General features: G+C 45.9%; 1 protein-coding gene across 1 annotated transcript in view; it reads left to right on the top strand.

Moving 5' to 3' along the window:
• The window catches only part of EIPR1 (EARP complex and GARP complex interacting protein 1), a 919,114-nt gene that overhangs the window by 111,119 nt on the left and 784,715 nt on the right, over positions 1 to 23,280 (top strand). The gene's annotated exons all lie outside the window — the stretch shown is intronic.

Raw genomic sequence — 23,280 nt, forward strand, 5'->3', positions numbered from 1 at the left:
TAATTCCTATGGGCCTGCGAATGAGTGGGAATTACCGAATCGGTATTTACTGATTCGGTGAATACCTAATCGGTAAATACGGAATGTGAGATTCCAATTTTTACAGATCCGGTAAATTTTACCGAATTATTTGCTACATCCCATTTACCGATTCTAAAATACCGAATCGGTAAAATTCGGTATTTTAGAATCGGTAAAATAGGATTACCTACATCTGGCCCCAAGTGTGCATATATTGCATTCCTGACAGGTAGAAAACGCATATACTGTAGGTGGTAGCCATGTTTTCTTTTGTGTAGTAGTTATGTAATTCGGGCAAAGCCAATTTCTTATGGTTTTACCTCTTCGATAGGGTACTTTGGGAAATTTAGTTATATTTTCCTTGAGTCCAGGGACCTCAGTCAGTAAGCCCCAGTGCTTCCTTAAGATTTTATACAATTTGTCACTGTGTCGTATACTGAGTGACAAAAGCAAGATGTATACTCTTATTTAACTCTCCCTTTCACTTTAGGTCTCTTGGCTAGTGTGTCTTTTCCGGTAATCAGTCAAATTCTTGTTTTTGCTTTGGTTAATGTACCCTCATTGTACCCTCTATTTCTAAAATACTGTTTCATATTGGAGATGTTAGTTGAAAAGGTATAATTGGAACTGCGATTGCTTCTGATAAGTACCATTTCGCCGAAAGGTGTATTCTTAGTAACAGACACGGGTGGTAACTGGTTGCATTTAGAAAACCGTTACATGCAGTCGGTTTCCTAAACATAGTACTCTGTATGGTATTGTTCTCCACATAAAAAAGGAGGCCAAGAAACTCAATCTACTTCCTGCTGTGGTTGAGTGTCAACCTAATATTATAGAGGTTGTTATTGAGGAAAGAGGGGAAATCAATAAGTTGGTACAGGGAACCGTTCCAAAGTATGATATTGTCTATAAATCTCCCCCAGAAGACTATAAAGTCCGTCCAGGGCGAGGCATATCGCCCCCAGGCATGCTCACGTTCCCAGCACCTCATGAACATGAAGGGGTAGGAGGGATCAAGCACACTACCATGTCATCAGGAGTGCTCATCACCTGCCACTCCTGTGTCAAAAACTTGAGTGGCAGGACACTCCTTATCACTTTATAAAATAAAAATAAATAAATAGGGTTTGGATTCTGGCCTTACACTGAGGGTAGAGCAAAGAGAATCTGTGATCAGCTTCACCAGTGCCAGAACACCTTGATGCTGTCATTGCTAGATCCAAGCCCCCAGGAAATCAAGCAGCTCTAAAAACATTAGTCCTACCAACAATTCATAAGTGCAGCCCATTTATACGCCTTCGGTCAGCTGACATTTTCTCCATTTTAGGAACAACATTTATTTTGCCTATCGTTGTTACTTTAGGGCTGATATGGACACCAAGGTACACGGCCAAACCGACATGCCGTGGATCTTGAAAGATAAGATTTTCTTTACAGATAATCTGTGTTTTACTTTTGTTCAGTGAATCGCCTGAAATTTTACCAAAATCTCCAGCCATAGTTTCTATTTCCCTAATTCTTCCTTGGGGATCAGTGGTGACAACAACAATGTCATAAGCCTATGTGAGAACCTTGGTCTCATATCCGTAATTGAAGAGGGGTTTTATCCCATGATTATTTATATTTTTTTAAATCAAAGTGTTTATATATAGTGCAAATAGGATGGGGGAACAAGGACACCCCTGTCTAGTCCCCCTCGAAACCCTTATGGCATCTGATTCTTCTCCCGTTAATTGGAGCTGTGCATGTAGAGAAAAGTACATGGCTTTAATAGCAGTAATTATTTGTGGACCAACCCCCTTAATACTAAAATCATCCTTAAGAACCTCCAATCCACCTGATCAAAGGTCTTCTCAGCATCAAGTAGGGCCATAGCCATCTGTCTCCCTGTCCTAGCCGCAATGTCCAAAAAAGTTATCGCCCACCTTATATGGTAAAATCGTTCACGCTACTGACGTTTGACTGCCAGGAAGGAGCTGCGTCGATGCTGAACTCCCATAGTGTAGTCCAGGAAAACTTTATGGATGCATTTCCTATTTTGATGTCAGATAATTGTCGGGTCTGTGTCAAAATAGTGTCTCCGTCTCTGTAATGCAACACATGAAACAGGAGTGCCCTGGGTTGGCCTCCGGTAAGGGGCCATGGGCTGACACCTGCTGGGCCCACTCCACAGTGAGATATTGTGAGAGAGTGTCTTGAGGCAACAATTGTTTCATAAAGTTCTTCCGCAAGCAACTGCATCTGCTCTCTCCGGCAGGCCCACCACACATATGTTGTTGCGGCACGACTGACCTTCTGTGTCCTCCAGTTTGCAGTTCAGTATTGTGGAAGAGGTGTGGCGCAGCGGCCAGGGTGCCTGACTCCGGACTCCGGGGTTCACGGTTCAATCCCCAGTGCCGGCGACAGGTTAGCCCAGCATCATGTGATTCTGGGCACTAGCTTGATTATTCTTCATGAGGTAGCTGTGCGCTTTACAAATACTGGTATTTCATTTCATTTAATTTCAGCTGTCAGCGAGCGTGAGGAGGTGTCCATGTCACTCATCTTAGGTCGCATCTTTGCAATGGACCGCTCGGCATGATGGACTTTTTCCACCACTTTGAGGTGATCAGCAGGAAGTAGTGTCAAATCCAACGTCACAGCATCAAAATAGGGCTCGAGTGGCTCCCGCGCCGGTTCGAGCTTCTCAACTGCTGCCAATACCAAGTCTCGTTTATCTCCGAAAGCGGTCTGGGGGGACGTCGGGTCTGCCAGTGTCTGTGGTCATTTCATTCTGGGGTTGGTCCTGTCTGAATGGGAGACGAGCAAATGCGCCCTAAGTTGTTGTGCCTTGGCGGCCCAATATGTCTGCCAGATTCCTCAAAGAGGTTGTGGATATGTACCTTGTTAGGGGTACACTGGTGCAGGGTCACCCTTTTGTCCACGGGTCCAGAGACCAACAAAATAGAGCACTGGAGTTGGAAATAAATAACAAGTTTATTAATCACTCCTGAGTGGGACTACATCCACACAACACTCTCTCAAGTGCTACAAGGAGGCAGTACACTGAAGTCACAGAACACAGGTCTTTTATACAGGTTTTCTGCAGTGTAAGCATGTGAACAGAAAAAGGGAGAACACGTTTTAGAAATAGTTTTCAGCAAACAAGGGCAGATGAATAACTACATGGTCAGCAAAGTGGGAGGGGGAGCAGCAGTAAATGGTTGACAGTTAAAATCTGAGACCAGGTGCTCTGGCAGCCACAAACCTTCAGCACGTACATTGCTTTTAGCTGAGTCAGGAAGTCGTCAAAAATAGATAACATAAGCAGAGTGAAAAGACAAGCTGCAGAGGACGGGAGAATTACGAAGGAAACTAAATGGACACCACAGCCAAAATGCCTGTCGCTTATGCCAAGTAAAATATTACACGATTTACACAAGGCGTGCAGTGTTGCAAGTGCCATGGGGGTCCGTCACGATAATAAGTAGAAAGACGGTGTGAGTGGTTTTCAATAGTCCCGGTACTTGCAGCAGAAGCACTCGTCTGGGGTCCAACCAGTGGAGTTCTAAAGTGTGTTGTGATCTGGCTCTACCTCTGGCGGACAGCGGTTGCCCAAAATGAACGCACCTGAGCGCGGTGTTGCAATTATGAAAAAGAAACAGTTCCCTTGTTGTCTTTCCCCTCGCAACATAGTGATTAGTTTGTCTGTGTGAGCCGTGTTTCTGAGTAGAGAGACAGACTCTACGCAAGTATGGAGTAAACTGCAGTGGCATTAGGTATCTCCCACAGTTTGTAGACCCAGCAGGAGCTGCAGCCACAGGGCATATATCCCCTAATTCAGTGTGGGGAGGGTTGGCACAGGTGTGATGCGTCTCTCGAGCTGTGCATCACGATAATCGCCTCACTACTTCGAGGCCCCCCTAGGGCAGCCACAGACAGCCCCTGAGGGGGAAAGAGATAGAGATTTTTAATAAGGACCTTCTCAGAGCTGCTGGAGTAATGCAGTGCAGAGTGGTCCTCCATGGCGTGACCGCAGTGAGTCACAGGTGGTGGCGACTACAGCCACACACGACGACAGGCATGACATTAAATCTGGCTTAACATTCCACCTCTCAATTAGGGCATCTGCACCTAACTCCACCCACAGGCTCCGCTTCACCATGCAGCAGACCTGGTACCCGCTCCGGAGTAGGGCGGGCGCCGCCTCCAGTTCCGTCCAAACTCTCACCCCTCCTCGAAGGGCAGGCACTCCACAGCCTCGACATCAACGGTCAGGCAGCAAATTCAGGCCTCAAGTTCTGGTGGTGTCAGCAATCGCACCACTGCAGTGGGTGTGTCTTCGAGCACAGGGCCACACCGGAGCTTGCCAGGGTCCAGCTCTGAGCCCTGACAGTAGATCCCCGGCCGGAAAATTGGCAGGTAAGCAGAGGGATCGACAGATCTTGCTCAGATCGCACTACCTATGTTAGCTTTTTTTTTTATAGTTCTTTTTATTAACCAAAAAAGGAAACATAACAATTGCTTCAGGAATCTTTACATCATACATAGTGGCTATGTCAGCATACACATATAAATTAAGAGGAGGGCAAGTCGGACCCCTCTGTTATACCCCTTCCGCCAGGCAAGCAGGGCCAGGGCCATAAATCGTATAGCATAGGTTATCAACAATGTTCACATTATGGTGTGGGTTGCTCAGTTCTGTAGGACTTCCATGTCCTCTATATCTTCTCCCCCTACTCTGATACACTGGCTGCTCAGCTTGCTGGCACCAATCCAAATTGTTCTCCCAGGCACGCACTGTTAGGGGTGTCTTGGCGTCCCACTCTCTGGCAATATTACGTTTCGCCACAGTTTCCGCAAGAGCTAGCCACGTTTCGTCCCATTTAGGCCAGACCACCACCCCCGTCATCCCCAGAATATGCTATCTAGCCTCTACGGGGACTTGCTCGCCCACCACCGTTTCCATCACCTGGGCCATCTCTCTAAAGAATGTTTGGATCTTGGGGCATTCCCACAACATATGAAAGAACATTCCTGTTTCTCCACATCCCCTCACGTAGTTTTCCGATGTGCAGTGGCCTATATGGTATTGAGCAGACCTTGAGGCATAGGATCTATGTAGAATGCGGAGCTGGATCAGTCTAAACCTGGCCTGTATAGCGGTCTCTCTGGGGCTTTGCATGGCCTCCCTCCAGTCGTCCTCCTCCAGGATACCTACGTCCGATTCCCACGCCGCCTGCAAGGGACCCAGACAATCAGGAGTATTATTTAGAAGTTTTTTATATGTTAGAGATATTGCTTTATCAATCATTGGGTCTAGGAGGAGTCTATCCTCAAGTGGCGTGTATTCCGGCAGTGGGGTCCCCTCTTTTAAGTGGGAATGTAGTGCATGTTGTAATTGTAGATAGCGAAAGTGCTCAGTGGGTTGCATCAGGAATTCTGCCCTTAAACTATCAAATGGTATCATTTCCCCTTTTTCCAGATGTCTCCCAGTAGATCAATGCCAACCACGAAAGGCCTTCAGGCTGCTAACCTCGCCCAACAAATTTCCCTCCCACAGGGAGGTCTGCTCAGTCAGCCGAGCCTACCATCCAGTCATTTTAGTAGCCTTCCGCCATGCCATGACCACGGCCCTTTTCCTACCCCCATAAAGTACGGAAAAGAAACTATCCCTGCCCATAGCGTGACGATCGACCCGATGGGCCAGTTCATTTAAGTGGTGAGAAGACCCATCCATTAATGTTGACCAATTGTGTCGCCCAGTAATACTTTCGTATATCCGGAACCACCATTCCTCCATCATAAACCCCCTCTGTAGTTTCTTCAGAGCGATCCTGGGGCTCCGTTCCCCCCCCCCCCCCCTATTAATGTCCATTGTTCGTATTCAACCGCACGGAAAAATCACTCAAATTAGGAAAGGTGTGTTTTGTATGGCATATAATAGACGTTGCAAGGCCATCATTTTAAACAACACTGCCCTCCCCATAAGGGAGACCGGCAGGCGCGGCCAATGAACAACATCCTCCTTCAACCTCTCTAGCTGGGAACGTACGTTCAGACGACTAAACTCCTCTTTCGTTTTAGTAATCCATATGCCTAAGTATTTGTTAAAGATCCCTGTGAACCAATTCCACACAGGCCAACGTCAAGACCGTTGGCTCCCCCGCAAGGATGAATACCGAGGACTTATCCCAGTTAATGCGGTAACCAGAATATTGCCCAAATGATCGTGTGATATGAATTAATCTATGGAAGGTCTGTAGGCATACAGGAGGATATCGTCCACGTACAAGGAGATATGTTATTACCACTCTCCCCCAATATCAATCCCCCGTACTAACAAATCTGCTCGCACCCATGAGGGTAGTGGCTCAAGCGCCAGCGCAAAGAGCACGGGCCACAGCGAACAGCCCTGTTGCATGCCCCTATGAAGCCAGAAGAGTCTGGACACCGAACCATTGACCCCAGCACGGGCCAGCGGTGCAGCGTCTCTACTCCGGTCTGAATCCAAATTTTGTGAGGTCGGCAAATAAGTATGGCATTTGATATTGTTGAACGCCATATGGGCATCAAGGGATAAGAGCGCTGCCGGGACGTCCGGTCTTTACCGTACTGCGTGCATAACCCCGTATAATTGTCAGAGATTCAACATAGTTCTTTAGGGGGCATGAACCCAGACTGGTCCGGATGAATCAAAGATTGCAGTAAAGAAGTCAATCTGTTTGCTGCAATCGCTTTAGCTAGTACTTTGGCCTCAAAGTTCAAGAGCGAGATTGGGCGATATGAGCTACATAGATCCTGCGGTTTGTCCTTCTTCGGGATGAAAACAATAATAAGAGTTCTCAAGTCCGGAGGCAATTGACGCGATGTCCGTGCCTCGCAAAACATGTTGAGCATATGTGGTGCCAGTTGGCCCGCTGCACATTTGTATAACTCCACGTGAAACCCATTAGGTCCCGCTGCTTTCCCCGATTAGAGATCCCGCAAGGCACCCTCAATTTCTTCCACTGTGAAGTCTGCGTCCGTCGTCTCCCGGTCATCAGCCGTCAAGCTCATTAATGTAATGGCCTTCAAAAATTCCACACATTCTACTTCGTCCCTATCAGATTGGGACCGATAGATCCCTTCATAATATTTGGCAAATGCCTCAGCTATATCCGCACCCGTTCCCCCTACTACGCCCTCCTCGGTCCGAATCTCCGAGACCCAGTATATTGGCTTTCTTAGCCATGCCCCACAAGTACCTTCAATTTATGATGGTTAAAAAACATTATTATCTCACAGTTCTACCATGTGAAATAAAATCTGCACCAACCGTACTTACCAAATGTCTTGCTGTGATGGAGGCTCACCTCCTCTTCAGGGAAATTCATGTTGACCCATATGTTAATGATTGACAGGTAAAAGGGAAAACAACTCCATAATGCCCATCTCATTCAGGAAAAAAAGTGCCCCAACTTCCATGTTGACAAGCCCGATCTGCACCCTCTGCAGACACAAAATAACCTGGGAGCAATGCTCAATTCCAGTTTTGCCCAATGCAGAGATGCAAGCATTTCAGGGAGTGAATCTACATTTCTGGACTTCGCAATCCGATAGTGAGAATGTTGATAAAGCTGTTGGGCATAATGGCTTTGTGCATAGAGCTAGTCCCCAACGTATATTTACGCATGTGTCCGTTGCAAGAGTGTATAGTATCTCTCTGGTCGAGGGCCACCAGGGATTGGGAATTTCCTGTGGTCATGTTCCTTCAAATGAAGGACAAGCTACTTTAGTGTACTACATACAAGTGGCACAAAACTAACCAGACACCACCTTTCAGGGATAGGGAACTCACTTAATTCATTTCACTATTCAGGGAATATGGTTCAGTATAGAACCATGGTTCCATCTGCATATGTTAGAGTTGAAAGTAGTATTTCTAGCACTGCAAGTTTTCCAAAAACATCTGCAGGCCAAAACTATAGAAAGTAGTATTTCTAGCACTGTAAGTTTTCCAATAATAGCTGCAGGCCAAAACTGTCATGATTTTCTGCGACATGACACATATCTACTACATATGTAAACAAGCAGAGTCACATTAGTTAGTTCTGTCTCAAATATCTCAACAAATGTAGCACTGGGTGCTCAAATTCAAAATGCAAAATTCACCTCCTTGACAAGCCCTTTATGGTATAGACTGCAATTTTGTAGACTTCCTCAGTAGGCACCATAAAAACACACAGAAGTGAGAAAGAAATGCTAAATTTTCTCAATCTTAAAACGTTGCTTGCCAGACATAGCTCTGTTTCCAACATTTCAAAGCACTTCAAAACAAAAAATGCCCATGCTTAGCACCCAGGTTTTCACACCTCTCTATATGTAAACCGGTCAAGGAACTGTGTGTACGCATTTCCACCTCTTTCACTGAGAGTCAGCAGTGATGCACAAGATGGATCTAGAGTCTATGGTGATCTTAACTGTTCCAACATGTTATGACACAGTTGCTCGAAATTATAGTACAACCATATTGCACATTTTTGGATATTCCCAGATTAGGACTACATCTACATTTGCTATCTCTATCAACAGTTTTTCAATCTAGAAGTCACAAAATGTTATTACCTTAACTTTACCAAAATAACTGATCATGTTTTCAACTATATACTTTCTAAGGTGTTCAATTTCTGGTTCTGTGAATGCATATGCTCAACTACTTGGTATGGTTGCATGATGATCTCAATCAAACATGCAGTTATGCTTTGTGTGTGGAGGTAATATACTTGCTTTTTTCTTATCAAATAGACCATTGCAAATTTCATAACAAAAAGCTAAGATAGTAATACATGAAATAACCTGAGGTATTAGTATTCCAGCTAAAGCCTTAGAAGGGTGACTGTTGTTTGATTCCCAAGATATCTGACAACTGCTAATGGAATAATAAAAGTTCAGCTGTAGCATTCTTGCTGCCCAACCAATTCTGGGATTATATAATTTCAACTATGGCATACCCCAAATACTTTAACTGAGATGCATCCATTAAATCAAAACAAATCTTTTTATGATGGTTCCCAAAACAGATCAAGAACATCATATGTGTATGAAAATGTACTAAACCTGAAGTCAAAGTGGAACCAGCAACTGCCTCAACCGCTTCAGGAACTTTTTCTTAATCATTGGTATGTTTAAAAATTAAGGAAACTTAATGTTGACACATCTCCCTGAGGCACCTGAATCTAGAAGTAATTAAATCATCTTTTCCAGTCCATGCAATAATGTCAGTTTTATAGGCACAGTCATATGATCGATCCTTGACTGCATGGTGTTCACTCCTCAGTTTGAATCTGATGTAAGGTCTTCACTCGTCAGTTTGTTTCTATTATTAATGCTCAACTCTTGTAAATCCTAGCTTTAGTTCATCTTTCCTTAATGCGCCCTAATCTACCACACTACACACTTAAGTTTTGTACACATATTTGTTTTTATTCTTTTGAAAAAAGTCCTTTTGCACTACCTATCTGCATTGGTTTGGTATCTTCTGAATGCCCACTCTCTTCCAACTTGGGCCTACTATGAATTCCTTAGCCTCACCATGTTCAGCAAAGAGATAATCTAACTGTACCACCATATCTAGGAGCTTAGCATATTTAGTAAGAGGATTGATTACCTATGCTAGTACATCTTTCAGCTTATTTATTAGCCCTTGATACAACAGTATTGATTTTTTCTCTTCAGGCCAGCCACTCACAACTACTAAGTAATTGAAAGTGGTATTGACATTTAGGGTGTTTTTGATGCTCTGTTTTAAATTCAGCAAAACATTATTCAGAAAAAAGAGTATCTAACTTACTATTGAATAAAATAAGGCAGAAAAGTTATATACCAACTGGCATTACTTTGGACTAACTAAGTGTAAGAAATTGGGTTACTGGTTCAGGGGGGTGAAGCCCTACCCAAGCAGCAACCATAATCCTTGTCAAGGAGAGGCAAAAGCTAACCCTAAATTAACCTGTGCTCAACCCTCAGTTGTGCAAAGTATTTGTACAACTCTTCAAACAGTAATAAAGTAAAAAAAGAAATAAAAAAAATTGATTTCACACCAGTTTGGAAAATTTGTTTTTTTTTAATAAATAGAACAAGACCAAAATTACAAACATCCAATCAATAGATCCAGAGAAATACAATTTTTAAAGATTTCAGTGAAAATAGCCTCAAAAAGCACCAAGCCCCAACTGTGGATATCTGGTTGTGTCAGACTGGAACAAAGTCACAAGTTCAGGCCAACAGTGATGAAGTGCGGGTGGGCTATAGAGACCCAGTTAGGCTTGCTGAGCAGTGCACCTTAAATTCTGGTTTGCAGAGTTGTGAAGGTCTGTGTCGAATATGCCATATGCAGCCAAAACAATGTGTCCGTTCCGAGATACAGTGAGACTCCGATGTGAGGTCGTCATCGAGAATCCCGCCGGTGGGGCATGTGAAATAAAGTCCACTTCCAAGGGTCCAGGACTGGGTGTGGCCTCACTTGGCAGGGTAGATGACAGAGTTCAGGTGATGAGGTCAAGATGGGAGGAGCCTTCTGTCTCTGAGGCACTCGTCAGGAGCCTAGCCAACCAGCCCTTGGAGCCACTCTGAGGTCCTGGATTCAGCAGATTCAGGCAATAGGACACCAGGTGGCGGGTCAGACCAGCAGGGCAGCAGTTCTTCAGAGCAGAAGTCTAGCAGAGTGACAGTCCTTTCAGCAGCACAGCAGTCCTTCTTCCTGGCACAGTATCCCCAAGTCCAGACGTGTACTAAAGAGTTGGTGTCTGAAGTCCAATGTTGATACCCAGTTGTGCCTTCGAAGTGGGTAGAAGCTTCTAAAGGTTTCCCTTTGTAGTCCCCAGGGATTCTGCAATCCCTGTCCTGAAGCAGGACACAATCTACTTAGTTGCAAGTAGGCCTGCCCAGCTCGACCCTCCCATTCCGCCGGTGATGGCCCATCCAGGCACACCTAAGCTCACTATTGTGTGTGGCTGTCTAGGAGGAATACTCAAAGCCCAACTGCCAACTCCATTCAGACAGACTGCATGCACCAAATGGCTAATTCAGGAAAATGCCAGATGTCTAAAAGTAAAAGTCACACAAATAATGTACGGAATGCAGAACAAATCAAACATTCACCCCCAGTCAAGAGATCTGTTATAAACTCCATTGTTCTTTTGCTCACCTTGCCACCCCAGTTTAGACCCAGCCATATGCAAATTAGTCTTGACCCTACTCCTTATGGGAACCGTCCAGCCCGACCTGCCAAGACTGGTCCTCCCTGGAACAGAAACAAGCATCCTAGTACCAGTTTTGGGGTATCACCCCTCATCAGCAAGGCTAGCTTGAATCCAGTGGCACAGTGAGCTCGGGGCCCACATCTTGGCATTCACAGCACACTTAGGGCAAGAAGGCAAAAGACACACAAATGATAGACGGAATGTAGAACAAATCAAACATAAACCCCCAGTCAAGCGATCTGGGTTAAATCCATTGTTCTTTTGCTTATGGCTGGGTCCAAACTATAATGACTTGGTGAGAAACAAACTTAAGTGGCATTTCCGCAATTGTAATTTAAAATCCGACCTCACCATAAGATAGGATTTTTTTTACAATTTCAAAGAGGACCTGGTTACCTGTTCCCATTTAGAAATGACACATATAAAATGTAATAAGGTAAATCCAGTGTTATCCTATGGGAGAAGCAGTGAAAAAAATGTTTTAAGAGTTTTTCACTATCAGAAAATGTGAAACTTTAAAGTACACATCCTACTTTTTAAATACATTGCACCATGCTATCTGGGCTGTCCAAGGCCTACCCTAAGGATGACTTGTACATAATAATAAGGAAGGTTTGGGCCTGGCAAAAGATTTGCTTTCCGGGTTGAAATGGCAATCTAAACACACACACACCCACACCCTGAGACATGGCAATTTAAAACTACACACACGCAGGCTGCAATGGCAGGTCTGAGAGATGTTTCAAGTGTTGCTTAAGTGGGTGGCACAATCAGTGCTGCAGGCCCACTAGTAGCATTTAATTTAAAGGCCCTGGGCACATGTATAGTCACTTTGCTAGTAACTTACAAGTACATTAAATACAACAATTGGTATAAGCCAATCTAACATGCTTTAAGGAGAGAGCACCAGCACTTTAGCACTGGTTAACGGTAGTAAAGTGTGCAGACTCCTAAAGCCAGCAAAAACAAATCCGTAAAAGCAGAGGTCTGAAAGCAAAAAGTTAGAGGGAAATTGACGCTGAGGATGATGCCAGGTCTAACAATAAGGTAGATAGTTTGTTGTCCAAACTTTAAAAACTCCACAGTGCATACGATTGGTCGTTTATTCAGGCTGAGGGCCTACAGTCCAATTTGGTGCAAGCCAGTTCTGTTACCTTGTATGATAGATACAGTAGCCCTCCTCCAGTATCTCCACACTTTCACTCCACTACTTGGTGCATGTTTGGTCTACCACTTTCTTTTTCTTGTTATTCTTAGGCTCTTTCCTCCATAGTACCAGTATCCTCTTTTTATGCCAAGTTGCTTACGCTCATTGCCAAATTACAAAGCACCAGGTCAAGAAGGATTAACTAGTGAATTCTTCAAAGAATTTAAAGACCTAAGAACGTCCCCAATTGTGAAATATATTGGGAGGCATATACTAAAGTAATCCTCCGCCCCCCCACCCACACTCAGCGAGGCCCTAATTATTGCATTATTGAAACCAGGCAAACAACCGACTCAATGCAAGTCGTATTGCCCCTTGTCCCCATTAACATATACTGCAAAGATCCTAGCGAGAATTCAGCTTCTAGGTTACAACCCTTACTGACGAACATGATTCTCCTGGTTCAGTCCGGATTCATACCGACTAGATCCACCATGCATAATTTGTGTATGATCTTTGCGCTATTCCATAAACTAAACCTGGATCTCAAAGCCACTGTGATGCTGTTAGATGCATCCAAGGCATTTGACTCCATACAATGGATCTACATGTATCATATTTTACAACAAATGGAGTTTCCTGGCTGTTTTCAGAGATGGATAGGCCTATTGTATACCTCCCCAGTGGCAAGAGTACGCATAAATGGGTACACGAAGGAGACTTTATCTATTCATAGGGGCAATAGTACAGGGATTCCCTCTGTCCCCCCTTTTGTTCACATTGACTTTAGAACCATTGGCATGTATTATTAGACAACGATATGCAGCATTGGCATTGCATTTTCGACTGAGACCAACAATTATTTCACTGTACGCGGATGACATGATCCTTTTTGCCTGGGACCCTAAAAAATATCTTACCCCACCACTAAGGGAATATGTCTGCTTCAAACAGTATTTGTGACTTAGTATCAACTGGTCAAAATCGATGATATTCCCCCTGACACTAAATACTTCACCACACACACACTAGAATGGACTGGACTTCGGTCCCAATGAAATACTTGGGAATATGGATACATAGAGTTCCAGAAATAGTAATACAGGAAAACTATGGCTGGGCAATTGCGAAATTAGAGAATCAGATTACAGGATTGATCAGAATGCTGCTGTCACTAGCGGATAGGATCGCTATCCTAAAAATGATAGTACTGCCACGCTTTCTCTATTTATTCATTAATATAGCCAGAGTATTGCCCGGAACTCTCTTCAACACAATACACACCTATTAGGCCTGGCATCATTGGTGTGAGTTTTCCTTCCATTTTTACTGATTGCCTCCTCTGTTTTTGATATGTTTTCCTAGTTATATGCTTTGGGCACTGTGCCACTGCTATTCAGTGACACAGTGCAAGTGCTCCCTATGTTAAATTATTGTACTGATTAGTGACTCCATGATTTGGTTATTTTATTTACTTGTCAGACCCTAGTACAGTGCACTGTGTGTGCCCAGGGCTTATAAATCAAATGCTGCTGGTGGGCTTGCAGCACTGGTTGTGCCACCCACACAAGCAGCCTGTACAGTGTGTCTTAGGCCTGCCATTGCAAGGCCTGTGTGCAGTCTGTGTCTGCCGTGTCGACTTGGCAAGTGCACCCACTTGCCAGTCCTTAAACCTTCCCTTTTCTTCATATCAGACACCCCTATGGTAGGCCGAAGGGCAGGATGCATTGTAAGGATAAGGTGGGACATGCCCTGCTGTGTTTGGCATGTCCTAATAGTGAATTACAGCCATTTTCGTTTTTCACTATTGCAAGGCTACTTGTTCTCCATAGGCCAGAATGGGCAGTTAGATTATTACATCTTATAATCCTAACTGACTCAGGGAACATGGTTGAAATTCGAATTTAGTATACCTGAACTCCGAATAATAAAATACATATTTTAGTGAAGTTGGTTTTAACATTCTGTGTTTGAAAATACCACTTTTGGAAAGTAGGTATTTTCTTGCCTAACTATCCAAGCCTGCCTCTGCTAGGTTGGGTATTACTTGTCTGGAGTTTGAGTGACAGGGGCTGGGGGATTCCAGGAGATAGGGTGAGTCAGCACAGTGCTGAATAGAGAGATCTGCATGCAGATGGGAGGGAGGAGTTGCACCTGGGACCTGAATAGGGCTGTGCCTTCCCTCCACAATGCTGGCTCCACCTCCTCTGGTGTGTCTGATGTCCCTGGACTACACTGTGAAAGGAAAGAAGGAGTCTTGTCAACAAAGTGCTCCAGGACTGACCAGAACTGACCAGAACTGGTTTGAACTAGGCAGAAGCCTCTCTGCCGGCAGAGAACAAAGAGTAAAGTAGTATAAATATGAGGACCCAGAACCCAAGATTTTAGATCACATGTTATGTTATGTTAATGTTATGTTATGTTAAAATATTTATTTAGCGCAACGTTCACTGGATAGGTTTCTTGGCGCTTCGGAAACAACGCTCTAAATGGCTTGGGAGAATTCAGATGGAAAAGGCTTGTCGGAACAGCCATGTTTTTAACTCTTTTCTGAACTGGAGGTGGGAGTGATTGGAGCGTATTGAGAGAGGGAGGGTGTTCCACGTTCGGGGTGCCAGTGTGGAGAATCTGATCCCTCCATGTTAAAGGCTCTTTTATCTCGGGGCTATCTGAAGATGTTGGCCAGATGAGCGGAGAGTGCGGGAGGGGGTATATTTCCTTATCCTTTTTGAGATGAACTTGGGGCCTTCGCCTAGCAGTGCCTTGTGTACGATGCAGCCTAACTTAAAGACGCTGCGTTGTTCTACAGGGAGCCAATGCAGTTGTTTAAGTAGTGGCTTTACGTGCTGGCGGGCCGGGAGTTGGAAAATGAGTCTGGCCGTGTGATTCTGTATTAGTTGAAGGCGTTGTGATTTATATGCCGGGATTCCTACATAGAGTGAATTGGCATAATCGAGTCGCTGGATGATGCGTGCGAGAACAACCAGAGTTAGTGCCTCTGCAGAGAGAAATCGCTTTATTTTCTTTATTTTCCGTAGCATGAGAAAGCAGGCCGAGACCACTGAGCTTATCTGTGGTTTCATTGAGAGGTCCTTGCTAATTCTTGATCCCCAGTCTTTTTTCGAGGGTACTGGATCGGGCGGGGGACCCAAGGATGGTGGCCAGAAATTGGTGTTCCAGGGTTCGAAATGCCGCCTGTCAGAATCGGCTCTGTTTTGTCTGGGTTCAATTTTAGTTGATTGATGTTCATCCACAGTGAAGTAGTGTAGCTCACTGGTTAGAGGCGGCAGACCCGAGAGCAGAGGACGGCCCGGGACCAGGGTTCGAATCCCGGCGCGGCAGGTTTCTGGACCAGGGTCAGCGGACTCGATAATTCTCTCGCCTCGGTGCCTACTCTGATCAGCGATCACACTCGGCAACTCTGGGCATTAGCTTGCCTCATCTTCACTAACGGCCCCACCAGACCGCCGGGGATGCCTGGTCTCACCCTGGAGATACCCATTAAGGGACCATCTCTCAGGGAAGCCAGGAAGGGTTTCGCAGCGGTCGAAGCGCCTAGGGACCCTCCGGGTAAGTAGTGCGCTATATAAATGCCTATACATTTACATTTACATCCACTTGCTGATATAAGTCATCACTTATGGGAACAAGACGAACCTTTTGCCAAGGAGAAGAACCAAGGAAGCTGCAGGAGTTTGGACTGCCCCTCTGCCAGTGTGCTGTTTGCTGGGTTGACCTGCAGTGGTTTCTTTATTGCCAAGGAAAGGAGAAGGAACTTTTACAGAACGTTCATCATCTTGCAGAATATTACTCCAAGGGCTTGAACTTGTGCTTGCCTCCTGCTGAAGTCTCCGGGACAAAAGACTTCACCTCCAGCTCCCCTCAGAGTTTACTTGCTGGGAATTATGTATACAAAAGCCTGTGTGTTGCTGGGAGCTGGAAGCGCAACGCATCGAGAGAAGCGTGTCACAGTCGCAGCTGTTGCCGTTGCATCGCCGGAGAAGCGTGTCGCTGCCGCAAATGTTGCCGCCGCATCACCAGAAGAAGCGTGCCTATTTCAAAGCTGTCACACGAAGCATCACCGGAGAACTGTGTCGACGCTGCAAGGTTGCCGTCGCATCGCCGGAGGAGCGTGTCGCAGGGCCTGTTGCAGCTCCAAAGCTACAGAGTACGGCGCAAGGCCGCCGGGTCTGCAAGTCGTCGCATCAAGGGCGCATCTTATCGCATCGCACCCTGATTGTTGCATCGCATCGCGGCGCCATCTTGCGCATCGCAACCAGGCCACAGGACGAGAATCTATGCATCACCTCCGCTCTGGTAAGAATTAAGACGTATCCCCCTACTCTGCGCAAGCATTGAGACGCAACGCATCATCTCCCCCGAAGCACGGAACCGACGCATCTCCCACTCCGCTAGCCTTTTGTTTGTTTTGCGTTACGCATCCAGGTACTTTTGTGAGAACTGTGTCGCATTTATCATCAGCTTGAACTAAGTAACTTTTACCATCTTTAAGTCAACTTTAAGTACAGTATTGTGGATTTTTGTTGTTTGTGGTCTTGTGTTAAGTCTATATAAAGAATACTTTTTTTTATACAACCTGTGTGGTGTCCATCTGTAGTGTTTTCACTGTATTGCTGTGTATATTCACAAATGCTTAACACACTGCCTCTGAGATAAGCCTGTCTGCTCGTGCCAAGCTACCAAGGGGGTGAGCAGGGGTTATCCAGTAGTGTAATCCCCTTTCCCTGACTTAGAAGGAAGGGTCCCTATTTGGTCAAATAAAATTAGTATGGGCAGGAAAACAACCCTGCATAAAATGGGAGGTCCTGATTAAGCCTTACAAACAGGGAGGATTTGGGGCACCTGACTTGTATTTATATTATCTCTGTGTGCAGGCTTATTATTGGTATCACCCTCACATGTACACACCACATTTAGCGGTGGAAGAAGGAGATGCTTATCCCACGCTGCTCTGCTGCATTCTTTTCAAACATAAGTATTTTATTTATGAATTTTTAGTTGCATAACATCACAACAACATTGCCATTAGCGTTAATGTAGCATCACAGTACAAGAATCAGTGCAGACCACATTGCTCTCATACATTAGGCAAGTGGCTAGTTTTGTATGTAAGAGGTCAATATCGCCCTAACATAATCTCTCTTCAGCCTGCCTGGCTAATAAATATGCATTAAAAGGGCTCCAAACATCTTTAGCCCGCGAGGCTTGAGTAAGTTCTTCGGCATTACACTCTAATTGATCGCAAGAATATGCCAAGTCTGTAAGCCAGTGCTTATGCTTTTTCCTCTAATGGATAGCAACTCTCCTCTTTGCCAGCAACAAAGCTATGGCCACCAGTTTTCGGTTAGGGCCAGTGGTTCCCAAACTGTGTGCCGCGGCACCCCGTTTCGCCGTTAGGAGTCGCCAGGGGCGCTGCGCACGATGTGGGAAGATAGCCTGCGCCGAGGAAGCTTCTAAGCATGTAGTATTGTAATTGTGAGACCCTTTTCCTTCCAGCCTCAGTAAAAGCAATTCCCCCTTCTTCCCTCCATATATTTCAGGAGTTTGCCACTGAAGTAATTTTATGGTCTGATTTGCTAGAAATAAACACACGTTTCCTTTCTAAGAAACAGCACCTCCCCCCAGCTGCCTCGTGTGACTCTCATTCCTTTCCTGAAGGGAAGACTTGGGGAAAAGTTGCGTTTTCCGAATTATTTGGCTTGTATTGCACGACCCCTCTATCACTAATGTCAGGGATCAAGATAGCAGCGTCAGGGAAGGACATTTGCACGTTTCATTTCTAGTAGTGTCCACTGCTTGCCCGTGGCAGCTGGTGGGAGGCTATAGAGGCCTTAGCCTGGGCAAGGTTCACCCTCGCTGTGAAGGATACCTTACTTGTGCTACTGCTTGCTAAATCAGCATTTACTGAGAGTATTATTTTTTTAAAATGGCATTATCTCCAGCATCACATGTGCTCAGGAGAGGCGTATGTATGAAATATATATTGTCACAACAGTGAGTGCTCGTCAATTCTGCTTTGCTGTTAGTAAATGCCAATATTTTCCCTTTTTTGCTGAATTCGCTCCCCACTGCCCCAGGAAGAGACACAGACACTAACAGGCAAAACAGTGCGAGTACAAAGTTACAGCTGTTTACTTTACTTATTATTTCAAAGTGTTTGTTTCTCGTGATACGTGGACATCTCAGTGTGATTCTCCTCGGAAAATATGTAGTTTATTGGTAATGTGCATGGAGTGCAGCATGTCAGCCGTGATAGGAGAGCTCAAATTCACAGCCTCCTATGTTTAAGTTTATTCTGTCCCTGCCAGGACCATCGCATTACAAGACAGTCAAAAAGTCTCCCACATGCAGGTTAAGACTGTGTTCTTTTGTCTCTCTAGTGCAGGGGTCTCCAAACCGGTCCTGGAGGGCCGGATCCATGCCAGATTTTTTAAATTACTACATGTATCTCAATGGGGATATCCAAAAAATCTGGCATGGATCCGGCCCTCCAGGACCGGTTTGGAGACCCCTGCTCTAGTGTCTCAACATTATGAGCTGAGGCTGAGCTATGGTGAGGACTCAGAGAGGACATAAAACTCATAGGCTGGGTATTGCAAATGTAAAAAACTCCATATATAATCGGTAATATAAAAGAAAGCAGCCGCTGTTCAGGCATACTTGCCAAAAGTTAGCCGTTGCACATGAACAGGTGCACACCAGGCGGCCTATGTGGTGTTGTGACAAAGAGGGCGGACAGGTGATGGAGGTTGTGCGACAAGTGGCATTGTTAAAGTAGTCAGCTGCGTATATAAAAGGGGTCATCAGGTGTCCACCGCTCATCCATTGCTTTGCAATGCAAGCATGAACTAAGAAAAAAATTCTCAGATGTTTTTTTAAAAACCGTTTTCTTTATCTTTGGTGCAGCTTTTTGTGTCATAGTTAGTAACAAGAGTAAGTCCTCCCAAATAAAATGAGCATTTTCAAACCTGATCTACAATCACACACTGAGGCGATGTCAGGACGAGTATTATTTTGCTACAACAAATATCTAGATGGGCCCTAATTACAGGAAAAAAGAATATTTGTAGAATAGATTGTTGGCCTGGCTGTTGAAATGTCAGATAAGACATGCACCACTTATTTATCTGGAACTGGCCCTTCCACTGCTCTGAAGCTATTTCTTAAAGCTGAAGTTGTATTTCACCTAGAGAAAATGTAGTGTTTCTGCTCACATTTTCACTTGCTCAAAGCAAGTGGGAAATATAAACCGAGATGTGCCTGGAATTCAAGGATTGCACGCTATTCAGTCAACCCAGACTGGGCAACCTAAAAGTGACAACAAGACAGTTTATTCATCGGCTTCATTCCAATTAACCTCAAGGCCAAAATTGGAAGTACTCCTGAGGTCTGGTTTACATCCTCCCACCGGTAAGAAAAAAGTGATATGATGGGGAGCCACGGCCAACTGCCAATTAGGTCAAGGGAGCCACAGGTTGAATAAGTTTGGGAACCACTGGGTTAGGCAGTTGCAAGTTTTGAATCAGCCCCAATAATCATATTGGCGGAGTACATTCCACTGCTTCCTCCACCACCCCTGAGAGTGTCCCGTGACCTGTTCTCAGTATAAATGAACTCATGGCATCCCCATGTCAAATGTACAAAATAAGCGTTGGGTGCACCGCATCTGTCACAAACTCTCGGAGTCTCAATTTATGAAGTTGAAGCGGAGTATAGTATATTTGATGTAAGAATTTTAAATGTATAATTCTAAGATTGCAGTTCGATGTCAGTTGGCCTGTTAATGTACAGCACTTATGCCAATCATCCGTATTGATTTGATGATGAAGGATAGTGTTCAGTTTTTTCGAGTTGGCCTTTTGATGCCGGTCGGGTATCTACCTGTGACGCATTGTAAAAGATGGTGACTAAGTGTTTACGTGTATCTGTCGTGAGTAACAACTGAAGTGCCCCCAGTGTTGATGGCTCAGCCGGAAACTGTGGATACAAATTGCAAACTGCTGTCCGGAGTCTGCAATATATAAAAGAGATATGGGGGGAGGGGTGGGGGGACATAGTCAAGTCAAGTCAAAAACATTTATATAGCGCACTACATACCCAGAGGGTTTCAAGGCGCTTAGGGAGGGGAGGTGGATTATTTGTCAAATATCCACGTTTTAAGCTGTTTTCTGAACGCTAGGTGATTCTGGGTGAGGCGAAGGTAAGCGGGGAGTGAGTTCCATGTTTTGGCAGCCAGGTATGAGAAGGATCTGCCTCCCATGGTGGTCTTGTTGATGCGAGGTACAGTGGCGAAGGCTTGGCTGGAAGAGCGGAGTTGGCGGGAGGGGGTGTAGAAGGACAGTCGAGAGTTGAGGCAATCTGGTCCGATGTCGTAGAGTGATTTGTGTGCGTGGGTAAGCAGTCGGAAAGTGATCCTCTTATTGACGGGTAGCCAGTGGAGGTCTTTAAGGTGACCGGAGATGTGTTCGTTGCGTGGGATGTCTAAAATGAGCCTGGCTGAGGCGTTTTGGATTCGTTGTAGTTTCTTCTGGAGTTTTGCGGTGGTACCTGCGTAGAGGGTGTTTCCGTAGTCCAGACGGCTCGTGACTAGAGCGTGGGTGACTGTTTTCCTTGTTTCGGGGGGGATCCAGCGAAATGTTTTTCTGAGCATGCGAAGAATGTTAAAGCAGGAAGAGGATACGGCGCTGGCTTGTCTGTTCATTGAGAGTGAAGAATCCAGGATGACGCCAAGGTTCCGTGCGTGGTCTGTCGGGATGGGTGCATTTCCGAGGGCTTCCGGCCACCAGGAGTCGTCCCATGCAGAGGGGGATTTACCTAAGATGAGGACTTCTGTTTTGTCTGAGTTCAGTTTCAGACGGCTTTGTTTCATCCATTCGGCGACTTCTTTCATTCCTTCGTGTAGGTTGGTTTTAGCGGTGCTGGGGTCCTTGGTGAGAGATAGGATCAGTTGAGTGTCATCCGCGTAAGAGATGATGTTGAGGTTGTGTTGGCGGGCGATGGCCGCGAGGGGGCTCATGTATACGTTGAAGAGGGTGGGACTGAGTGAGGATCCTTGTGGTACGCCGCAGATGATTTCGGAGGCCTCGGACTTGAATGGTGGGAGGCGGACTCTCTGGGTTCTTCCGGTGAGGAACGAGGTGATCCATTCCAGTGCCTTACCTTGGATTCCGATGTTTCTGAGGCGTTGTAAAAGGGTGCTGTGGCAGACTGTGTCGAAGGCTGCAGAGAGGTCGAGGAGGATGAGGGCCACTGTGTCTCCATTGTCCAGTAGAGTTCGAATGTCGTCTGTTGCTGCGATGAGGGCGGTCTCAGTGCTGTGTTTGGCTCGGAAGCCAGATTGTGAGGGGTCGAGTGATTTGTTGTCTTCGAGGAAGGCGGCGAGCTGGTTGTTGACAGCTTTCTCGATGACTTTGGCCGGGAATGGAAGAAGCGAGATGGGGCGGTAGTTTTTGAGTTCGGTGGGGTCTGCTGTGGGTTTTTTCAGAAGGGCGGTGAGTTCAGCGTGTTTCCAATCTTCTGGGAAGGTAGCGGAGTTGAAGGAGCAGTTGATGACGTCTCGGAGGTGCGGAGCTATGACGGAGTCTGCTTTGTTGAAGATGTGGTGGGGGCATGGGTCTGTGGGGGATCCAGAGTGGATGGAATTCATCAGGCGGATGGTGTCCTCAGTGGAGATAGGGTTCCAGGCGTTAAGGGTGTTAACGGGGGGAAGATGGTCAGCAGATGGTAGGGTGGGTTGGCTTCCGGGTTGGTTGTCAAAGCTGTTGTGAATGTCAGCAATCTTGTTGTGGAAAAAAGAGGCTAGGGAATCGCAGAGGGTTTGAGAGGGGGTGATGTCGTTGGAGTTGGCCGAGGGGTTGGAAAATTCCTTGACGATGTTGAAAAGTTCCTTGCTGTTGTGGGCGTTGTTGTCAAGTCGATCTTTGAATGCTGTTTTCTTGGCTTTTCGGATCAGTTGGTGGTGAGTACGGATGGCGCTTTTGAAGGCGTCCTTGTTGCTGGTGGATGGGTCTTTTTTCCAGGCCTTTTCAAGGGAGCGGCACAGTTTCTTGGATTTCTTGAGGTCGTCGTTGAACCATGAAGCCTTCTTGATGCCAAGTTTGTGTTGACGTTTTTTCAGTGGTGCTAAGGTGTCGGCGGTGTTGGATAACCAAAGGGTGAGGTTGGAGGCGGCTTCGTTGGCATTAGAAGAGAGGGCTGGGGAGGTTTGAAGGAGTGATGTAGAGATCTGCTCTGTGGTGATTTTGTTCCAGTTTCTTTGTAGAGTTGGTTGGAGGTGGATGATGGGTTTCGGCTTGTTGTAGGTGAAGTGAACGCAGCTGTGGTCCGTCCAGAGGAGATCTGTAGTGTGGCTGAAGGAGACATGGTTGCTGGAGGTGAAGATGGGGTCGAGAGTGTGACCTGCGATGTGTGTGGGGGAAGTGACCAGTTGTTTGAGTCCGAGGTTGGCGAGGTTGTCTAAGAGGGTGGCGGTGTTGCGGTCGTTGCTCTTTTCAAGGTGGAAGTTGAGGTCTCCCAGAAGGATGTAGTCTCTGGAGGGGAGCGCGTGTGGGGTGATGAAGTCCGTGATGTCTTCACTGAATTTTGCGCGTGGTCCTGGTGGTCTGTAGAGGAGGGTGCCTCTGAGTGTGGTCGTGGGGTCGATGTGGATCTGGAAGTGAAGGTGTTCGGAGTTAGCGAGGTTGGCGTCGGAGCTGGTGGTGATGCGGATGGATTTCTTGTGGACGATAGCGATTCCTCCTCCTGTATGGTCGGTGCGGTCCTTGCGAGTGATCTTATAGTCTTCAGGGATAGCGATGGCGATGTCAGGGGCGGAGGAAGCGTTCATCCATGTTTCCGTTAGGAAGGCGACGTCTGGAGAGATGGTGTCTA

This window comes from Lissotriton vulgaris, chromosome 6 (assembly GCF_964263255.1).
Source record: "Lissotriton vulgaris chromosome 6, aLisVul1.2, whole genome shotgun sequence".
In the NCBI taxonomy this organism is placed as follows: Eukaryota; Metazoa; Chordata; class Amphibia; order Caudata; family Salamandridae; genus Lissotriton; species Lissotriton vulgaris.